Here is a 9,523-nt window from a genome sequence, read left to right as displayed (position 1 = left end):
ATTTTTCTGTCATTATACAGCTCTTATTCTTACTGTTGTCATGGTCATAATTTTTTCTTTGACCATGCTTATTCTCCATTGGCTAGAAGGGGTGTGGTTTTTCTTGTTACAGTATTTTGATACATGTCCCTCTTTACCACATGAATAGCAAATCAGCTTGTTTCTGGGCAGGCTTTTTTCATTATAGCTCCGCCTTCTACTATGCATCGCTGAGAAAAATGTTTCATTCTGGTTAATCTCTCTTGGTGAACAGATCTCCTCTGTTATAATACATTCTTGTCTAAGCTTAGAGACAGCCTGTTCAAAAGATTGTCCCTCAATTGCTTCATTCACTGTCCTGAATACTTCAAAACGTTTAGACAGAGATGTAAACATAAAAGCTTTCTTTAAAGCATCGCAGATAGGTATTGTTTATTTTCTCAGAATCTGCCTTTGCTAATCAAGCAGCGGAAGCAGTGGCCCGTCTCATCTCTCTGGGCAAAGTTACATATGCCCTCCAAATATCTAGCTTTCCCAACCTTGAATCTGCTCATGGCAGTTCAGTACAGGCTCGGCCGTAGCTAAGTCTGTAATTAAAGAGGAACCCAGTTTCAATTAGTTAAAGAGATATAGTTTATTAGTATTAATTAGCATTGATACATTACCCAATAATGAGGATACCAGCAATTCAGTCAATCATACAGTGGAACAGAATCACACGACACATCAGCCCTCGGTGGTACTCTGTCTCTCCTTCTGCGCCTTACACTTCTCGGGGTGCTTCCTTTATACTGTCTCAACCCAATGGATTCCAATGGGATCCAGCTATGTCAGCAGAACTTGCTATCCCTTATCAGTTGATAAGGAACTGACAAGGGTGACTTCATTAGGTCCCAGGTTCCAACTATACACAAAAGGGGTGCAGAGCACAGGTGGCGAGATGACTTAATCAGTCATTCTGCTCTTCTCAGCTATTCTCAGCTCCCCCTCCCTCTGAGTACTCTCTAACTACGTACATCTACCCCTTTATCTACTTTCATTAGCCCAAAACATCTTTCATGACTCTTCACTGATGCCAGTCCCAGGCATGTTTATAAGAGCAAAAGACCCCCTCCCGTGCCAGCTCCCTGAGAACTCAGTTCAGCTTGTGCTGCAGAAAAATGTATTTTGTATCAGAGATGACTTTGGATTTTTAAGAGAAGCCCAGCTCTTATTATGAGCCATTTGCTTGTAGAGGCCTAGCTCTTTAGCCTGAGCCATTGACCTGTATTTTACTGAGAGCAAGGGCGGCCATATATATATACAGTATACCCGATAATTCTAGCTTCTGAAATAATGACATTAAATGTGTTATATGATCATTACATTTTTTCTTGTCATTCAACTTCAATTGAATTATTTCTGATAACCATATAGGCTGTTGTTTTGTATATGAAGTACCATACATGGTTTTCAATTTTTGCAATATTTCTTTTGAGGTGTCTGTTCCATCAATCAATATTGCCTGTTTCTCTGTCAGAGCTTCATATAGCATACTTCTGACATAACAGTCTGCAGTATTCCATTCTTCAAAATTGTCAGCATTTCTTACTTGATCCAAACATATATTTAGCTTCTTTGCTTCAATAATACATTTAAATCTCATCTCCCACTGAATATAGTTATATTCATTCAGTTGGGGCACTTTGAGAGAACATAGTAATGGTGCAGCTGCCATCTTGTCTTTTGTGTGGAGAGATAAAAAAAAAATTTCTTAATGTTTTTTTTTATTTTAGTAGTCTGGGCCCATAACCCAATATGATGGGGAGAAATGAAAAAATAGACTTTTACTTCAGCAGATTTAGCCCATACGCAGCAGAGCTTTAGAAGTGTTAACTCCCATTTTTTTGTTCTCTCTCTCTCTCTCTCACAGACTCTTGAATAAAATAAATTCAATTACTCTCTCTTCTTTAACTTCCAAACAAAAATGATGTTTACTTACAGTTTCTTCAGATAACTATTTACATCATACTTGCAGTAGACATGGTAAAACTACTGAATACAAAATTCTGTCAGTTGGTTTACAGCTTGAAGAGAGATTGCTAACACCATCTTATGCTGACACAGATTGACTCACTCACAGAGCAACTAGAGTGACTCAGACACACCCACAAGACATTACACTATATCCAATGACATCATAGCTCATAGAATTGTTGACAGTTAATGCATGCAGCACTTGTCTTTCACATATTCCTACACGGTGACCAGAATTGAACACAATACTCAAGGTGCGGGTGCACCATGGAGCGATACAACGGCATTATAACATTCTCACACCTGTTTTCCATACCTTTCCTAATAATACCCAACATTCTATTCGCTTTCCTAGCCGCAGCAGCACACTGAGGAGAAGGTTTCAGTGTATTATCGACGACGACACCCAGATCCTTTTCTTGGTCCGTAACTCCTAACGTGGAACCTTTTTCCCCACATGCATCACCTTGCACTTGCTCACATTAAACGTCATCTGCCATTTAGCCGCCCAGTCTCCCAGTCTCGTAAGGTCCTCTTGTAATTTTTCACAATCCTGTTGCGATTTAACAACTTTGAATAACTTTGTGTCATCAGCAAATTTAATTACCTCGCTAGTTACTCCCATCTCTAAATCATTTATAAATATATTAAAAAGCAGCGATCCTAGCACAGACCCCTGAGGAACCCCACTAACTACCCTTCTCCATTGTGAATACTGCCCATTTAACCCCACTCTCTGTTTCCTATCCTTCAACCGGTTTTTAATCCACAATAGGACATTTCCTCCTATCCCATGACCCTCCAATTTCCTCTGTAGCCTTTCATGAGGTCTCTTGTCAAACGCCTTTTGAAAATCCAGATACACAATATCAACCGGTTCCCCTTTGTCCACATGTTTGTTTACTCCTTCAAAGAATTGAAGTAAATTGATCAGGCAAGATTTCCCCACACAAAAGCCGTGCTGACTTGGTCTCAGTAATCCATGTCCTCGGATGTGCTAGCCTCTACCATTTTCCCCGGCACTGACGTCAGACTCACCGGTCTATAATTTCCCGGATCTCCCCTGGAGCCTTTTTTAAAAATCGGCGTTACATTGGCCACCCTCCAATCTTCCGGTACCACGCTCGATTTTAAGGATAAGTTGCATATCACTAGCAGTAGCTCCGCAAGCTCATTTTTCAGTTCTATCAGTACTCTAGGATGAATACCATCCGGTCCAGGATTCTATTTGTCGTTTTGTCGGGGCCACATCGAGAGAAGCAGCAGTGGCCAGGAAACAGAAGATACCAGGTGGAAGGGGAAGGGGGGCATGGAGAAAGGCTGAATGGAGAGAGGGGAAGAAAATTTGATAGAAGAGCGGGGTCACTGGATAGAAGAGGAGTAGAGGGAAAGAGAGTGAGAGATGATGAGAGGAAAGATGGGGACAGAAAGTGGGGAACATGATATATGGAAAAGGGCTGGACACAAGGTGCTTGGGAGAAGGATGGGGAGAAAGGGGAAGACCATGGCTAGAACATAGTAAATGACGACAGATAAAGACCTGTACGGTCCATCCAGACTGCCCAACAAGATAAACTAATTTTACATGGTATGTGATACTTTATATGCATACCTGAGTTTGATTTGTGCTTGCCATTCTCTGGGCACAGACCGTAGAAGTCTGTCCAGCATTGTTCTTGTACTAAAAGTTTTGAAGCTAACGTCAAAGCCCCTTAAAATTTACAATCAAGCCGATCCATATCCAGTCACGATCAGGGCGTAGACTGGGCTCAGCGCCGACCGCAGTCTGAATATCAGTCCCAGGTTCCTTTGGGATCAGACGAATAAATACTCTCCTGTTTGTCAGTGATGTCATCACTCTTCAGTAATATAATGGGAGTTTTGTATGCACAATGGCTGGGCAAAAATCCATAGGTTACTACATATATTCTGGTTTGGATATTATTTTGATGATTCTAAAGAATTTTCAGGCTCTGTTGGGTATGATGAAGATGCAGCGTTTTAATCAATCTTGAGGTGCAGAACCTGAACTCTATGAGAAAGGAACCTGCAGTGATTGTTTTCAAGCACAAGTACTGGTCAGCTTATAGTGTTAGTAGGGAATTGATAATACATGAAATTAAGTTTATATATTAGAAAATAATTTGAGAAATGTATTGCTCTTGATTATAATTTTTCAGAGCGTATAGTCCTCACATTCAGTAACATCAATGGGCATTTTTATTCTGGATCAGGCTGGTATAATGTCCACAGTGTAGACCAGTGTCTGGACTCCTTCACCCTATTTTAGTAATAATCTACATCATGCTTGTCCTTAATCAGTTTTGTAACTAAATATAAAATGGGAAACATCTCAATGCTACTTTCTCGTGTTACTTGTTCACATTTTGGGTAAGTATAAAAAGCTGGTAATCATTAATTTTTTACACATTCTCACAAAGTTCCTGTCTCAGAATAACTACATCTGCTTTGACTTGGGAGCCTAAATGTGCCAAACTTGATGAGAAGTCCTTGTTAAAATGGCTTTCCCAGTTGTCAGCCTGTGCTTGTAGTTCCTGGGACTGGAGGGAAGTGGCGTATGTATACAAGGTTCATGTGTTGCATATACACCGCCTGTCAGACAGTTTATGTGCATTCTCCATCCTGCCCTCAGAGGCAGGAGGGAGAATGCAGATAAGCTGTCATACATCTCTAACTTCCCTTCCTGGCAAAGCTCTGCAATTCCCCCTTCCCCCCCCCCTTCCCCGCTGTGTGCCTTCAAATCACCTGTGCTCCAGTCTTCTGTTGGCCAGCGGCATCAGCACTCAGGCTGCCTGCGCCTGCATTGCGATTTTCTCTCACTCTGAACGTCCCGCCCCTACTGACATGACTTCCTGTTTTGTGAAGGGCGTGACAGTTCACAGTGAGAGAAGTCTTGGTGCAGGCACAGACAGCCTATGAGTGCCACTGCTGATGCCCGGTCAAGACTGGGGTGGAGGTGATTTGAAGGTATGGATGGGGGGCAGTGCGGGGGGTGTGGGGGTGTCATGGGAAACACAGGGGGAAACACACCCCCTGTAAAAAAATTCCTGGACTCTGCGGACTGCAAGCTCTGACAATCCCCAGTGGGCCTCATTGGTTCACCTTCACACAATCAAACTTCAGTTTTTGGTTTCAGATTTGGCTGAAACCAGGCACTAAGTTTCATCTAGAATTTTGGTTTCAGCCGAAAATGTTTAGATAGTTTCAGTCAGTGCTTTTTTTGTAGGAAAAAAGGTACCGGTACTCATTATGGGCGGATTCACCATCTATGGCCCCACCCCTATGGTGGCCCCACCCCTATGGTAGCCACACCCACAGTAGCCACACCCCTTATACCAGCTATGGTGCATATAAACAGGTATCATTGAAAATACTATACCAGTATAGGAGAAAAAAAATCACGTGATTTTTTTCATTATAAATAATTTTTTTTAAGCTGTTACAAATCCAGTATACCTAGTGCAAAATAAGACAGCAGATGTACATTCTCAAATTGGATTGGGACTTTGCATGAGAGTGGTGGAGATTGCGTAGGTGCATAAAGGGCATTCCAGAAGGGAAAAGACCTAGGGAAGAAGGAAAAAGCAGATTCCATTTTGTGAGCAGTGTGGGCTATTAGGCCATGTGATAGAATGGTGTTTGAGACCTTCAGAGGAAGACAATTACCCAGAAGGGGTTGGGTTATGTGATTGTAAGGGACTCACTGTTAGTCATTATCCTTTTAAGGAGGAACCATTAATAATAGGGACTATGGGGAGGGAGGGATCTAAAGGCAAGGTCAGATGGCGCTAAGGGCGGGCAGGTGAGCGGGCCTTGAGAAAAAAGGTGCCAGTACGCTGTACCAGCGCGTACTGGCACAAAAAAACACTGGTTTCAGTAGTAGTTTCTAATTTGGCCTAGTTAACTCAAGGAATTCCATGGTGTCATTAAGAATTCAAGTCTTTTGCAAGTTCGATGCACTGGAGCGCCATCTTGTTGAAAAATAAAGTAATCAGAAATGTCTCGAATTTCAGGCAGATCCTGATTGCATAGGATGTTTTTGGAAAAATGTTAGGGGTCCCGTTTTTTCCAGACATATTCATTCATTCATTCATTCATTCATTCATTCATTTATTTCCATCCACTTTCAGTCAGTTAATAAAGTACCCAGCCTTGGTTAGAGGGTAAAAATGATGGAGGAAGGCAATGGCAAACCACCCTGCTAATAATAGTCTGCCAAGAAACCATCAGACAAGTGGTAGCTTCCATAAGTCATTCACAACTTACTACTTGCATACAGGGGATAACCTTTACCTATATGAAACTGTATTACTTTAGGACCTGAAAAATCACTTAAGGTAACAAGGTAAAAAACTGTATCACCCTAAGACCTGTAAAATTGCTAACAAAATAAGGGGCCTTGTGAGGGAGTCTATAGGAAACTGCCACTCCACCTTTATACTCTCTCACATTTGGCCGAACTACCTTAAACCTCATATTCTCGCCCAGGGGGAGGTGACACAGGATGGATGGAGCCAGGAGGACATGATCCAAGGAATATAAAAGCTCAGGGCACAGCTAGGTTGAAGAGGCCCAGAGGGATGCAGTGAAGTTTCATTGCATATGCCTCCACCACATAAGTGTGAACTGCTACCACAACAGTCAGGTAGGCCAAATTCAACTTGGGACCTTGCAAAACTGTATCTTTGACCCAGCCGGATACCTGCTGGCATATGTTATTTGCTAAAGACTGTGTTGGTAACTCTAGGGACCCTGGCTAGAGTCAAGTGGAGTTTTCTGCCTTGCTGAGAGACAATAGTACATACCGTGGCCCTGTAGGGGCAGGCCACAACAGGAGGTTCTTACATCTAAGGGCTAGATTTTTTAAAAAAATTGTATTTTATATATTTTGGGCCCGATATTCAAAGCAATTTAGCCAGCCGCTGACCAGTTAAATCATTTGGACAGGGCTAGCTGCTAATACTCAGCAGTTAACCAGCAAAGTGCCACTGAATATTGCGATTAGTGCCAAACAAAGCCGACTATGTTGGGGGCGTTCTGGGGGTGGAGTCAGCATTTCACCACTTAAATGCTGATATTAACATGGCGCTTAAAAACTCAGTGTGGTAAATATTTCCACCTAATCATATTCTATAAACGGCACCTAGATTTTGGCACGGTATATTTGTTACATTTGTATCCCACATTTTCCCACCTATTTGCAGGCTCAATGTGGCTTACATAGCACCGGAGAGATGTTTACAGGCTCCAGGGTAAACAAATACAAAGAGATGTTGTGGTAGGATAGAATACGGTTGGTTGATATCCCAACGTCTAAAACTAAGCGCCTCCATTTACACCAATGAAAATGTGGCGTAAATCCCTGCACATAAATTTACACACACTGGGCCATATTTTATAACTATGCCCTTAAATTTTGGAACGTTAACAAAATGGCCATTTCTTCGCCCATAGCCATGACCCTTTTGAACTGCATACATTAGCATTAAGGCGCAATACGTTACAGAATGCACTTAGGGATTTGTGTGCGTACATCCTAATTATTGCCAATTAGTGTTCATTATTGCTTATTAAGTGGTTATAAAATGCTGATTAGCTTGTTAAGCCGATTAAGTTACGCGCATAGTTAAAGAATATGCTTGGATTTCGGCGTGGAACACTAGGTGCATTATATACAATCCGTCAATAAGCGGCCAGGTATACTGCATAAATAAGTCTGTCCTATTTTTATGCGGTAACCCATGGCCCCTTAAGTGCTGAATATCGGCTTAAGCGGCTATGTGTTAGCCAGCTTAAAAATATCCGGATATGCAAAGCTGAATCCCACGTGGGTTCCAGATTTGAATATCTGGGAATAATGCCGTCAGTGGTGAGCAAAATGCTGACTGCCAACAGCTAAATATTGACCCCTCTTCATGTTTATGATATCCCATACCTGTGAACCGAACAGGACCCCTTACCCGGCACCTTTAATAAACTATTATTTTTGTGTTATCTTTAACCCGCTGTGTGACTCCGTTTATGACAGGCCTGTTTATTAAAGTATACTCAGCAGTTAGCTCATGAGCATGGTAACTGTTACTGCGGTAGCATATGAGTGAGCATGTACTAATTCACACACTAACTGCATGCTGTATTAGGGGCAGGAACCAGATGGGTTAATGGGTGGAGAATGGGTGTGGACTGCAGTTACACAACATATGGTAAAACATTTCTTTTTATTGAAATCATTTTATTGATCACAAGCAATAGCATACAGAACAAGTCAAACAGTAACTATAACAGTCATCAAAGTTTTCAATATATATCCCAACCTCCCTCCCCCCCCCCCCCATCCCACCCCTTCTGAGAACAAATGAAATTAGAAGTCAGGGGGCCTGGGTTCTTATGACCCCTTGATAGATGGTAAAACTTTTCTGTGCAGTAACTGAATGGAGACCTGCTGGGAACACCCTCAACAGAATGCAACATTTGCACTTAGCATATGCTAATTTTGCCTTTAACCTACAGTAGGTGTAAAAATAAGACCCTAAAGGGGCTTTATATTAAGCTGTCTTAAGTAACTTGCATGGGTTAGCATGCAGGACATCAGACTCACAGAAACAGAAGCCTGCGCGGCCGCATTGCTGATCTGCAAGGGCAGGCTTCCACATGGAGTGTTGCTAGTAGAGGAGTAGCCTAGTGGTTAGTGTAGCAGACTCTGATTCTGGGGAACTGGGTTTAAGTCCCACTACAGCTCCTTGTGACTCTGGGTAAGTCATTTAACCCTCCATTGCCCCTGGTACAAAATAAGTACCTGAATATATGTAAACTGCTTTGAATGTAGTTGCAAAAACCTCAGAAAGGCAGTATATCAAGTCCCATTTCCCTTTCCCTATTTATTTGTTGCATTTGTATTCCACAATTTCCCACCTCTTTGCAGGCTCAAAGTGGCTTACAATACATCATGAGTAGTGGAAGAATGCTGGAAAATAAACATTTAGTATTACAGAAGGATCTTGGTCAGCATGATGATAATAAGACATAGTAATAGTATACAAGCAGATATTATGAAACAGTTCTGAATATAAATGGGCGAGTTGTGCGTATTCACATTGGTTGATCTTTGTGGTACGATTTATTAAAGAGATAGGTCTTCAGTAGTATGCGGAAGTTCGTTCTTTCGTAAATCGATTTCAAGCTGTGCGGCAACGCGTTCCATAATTGTGTGCTCAGGTAGGCAAAGTTTGACGCATCCATTAGTTTGTATTTCATACCTTTGCAGTTGGGGAAGTGCAAATCAAGGAATGTGCGGGATGATCTTTTGGCATTCCTAGGTGGTAGGTCACCATGGATAATTTTGTGAACTAGTGAGCATATTTTGAACGTGATGCGTTCTTTAAGTGGGAGCCAGTGTAATTTTTCTCATCTTAGCACTTTCAAATTTTGTTTTGCCAAATATGACTCTAGCTGCAGTGTTCTGGGCTGTTTGAAGTTTCTTTATTATTTGTTCTTTGCAGCCGGCATA

This window comes from Microcaecilia unicolor, chromosome 1 (assembly GCF_901765095.1).
Source record: "Microcaecilia unicolor chromosome 1, aMicUni1.1, whole genome shotgun sequence".
NCBI classification, from domain to species: Eukaryota; Metazoa; Chordata; class Amphibia; order Gymnophiona; family Siphonopidae; genus Microcaecilia; species Microcaecilia unicolor.
The sequence above is the reverse complement of the archived record's forward strand: the minus strand, read 5'-3'. Positions refer to the sequence as shown.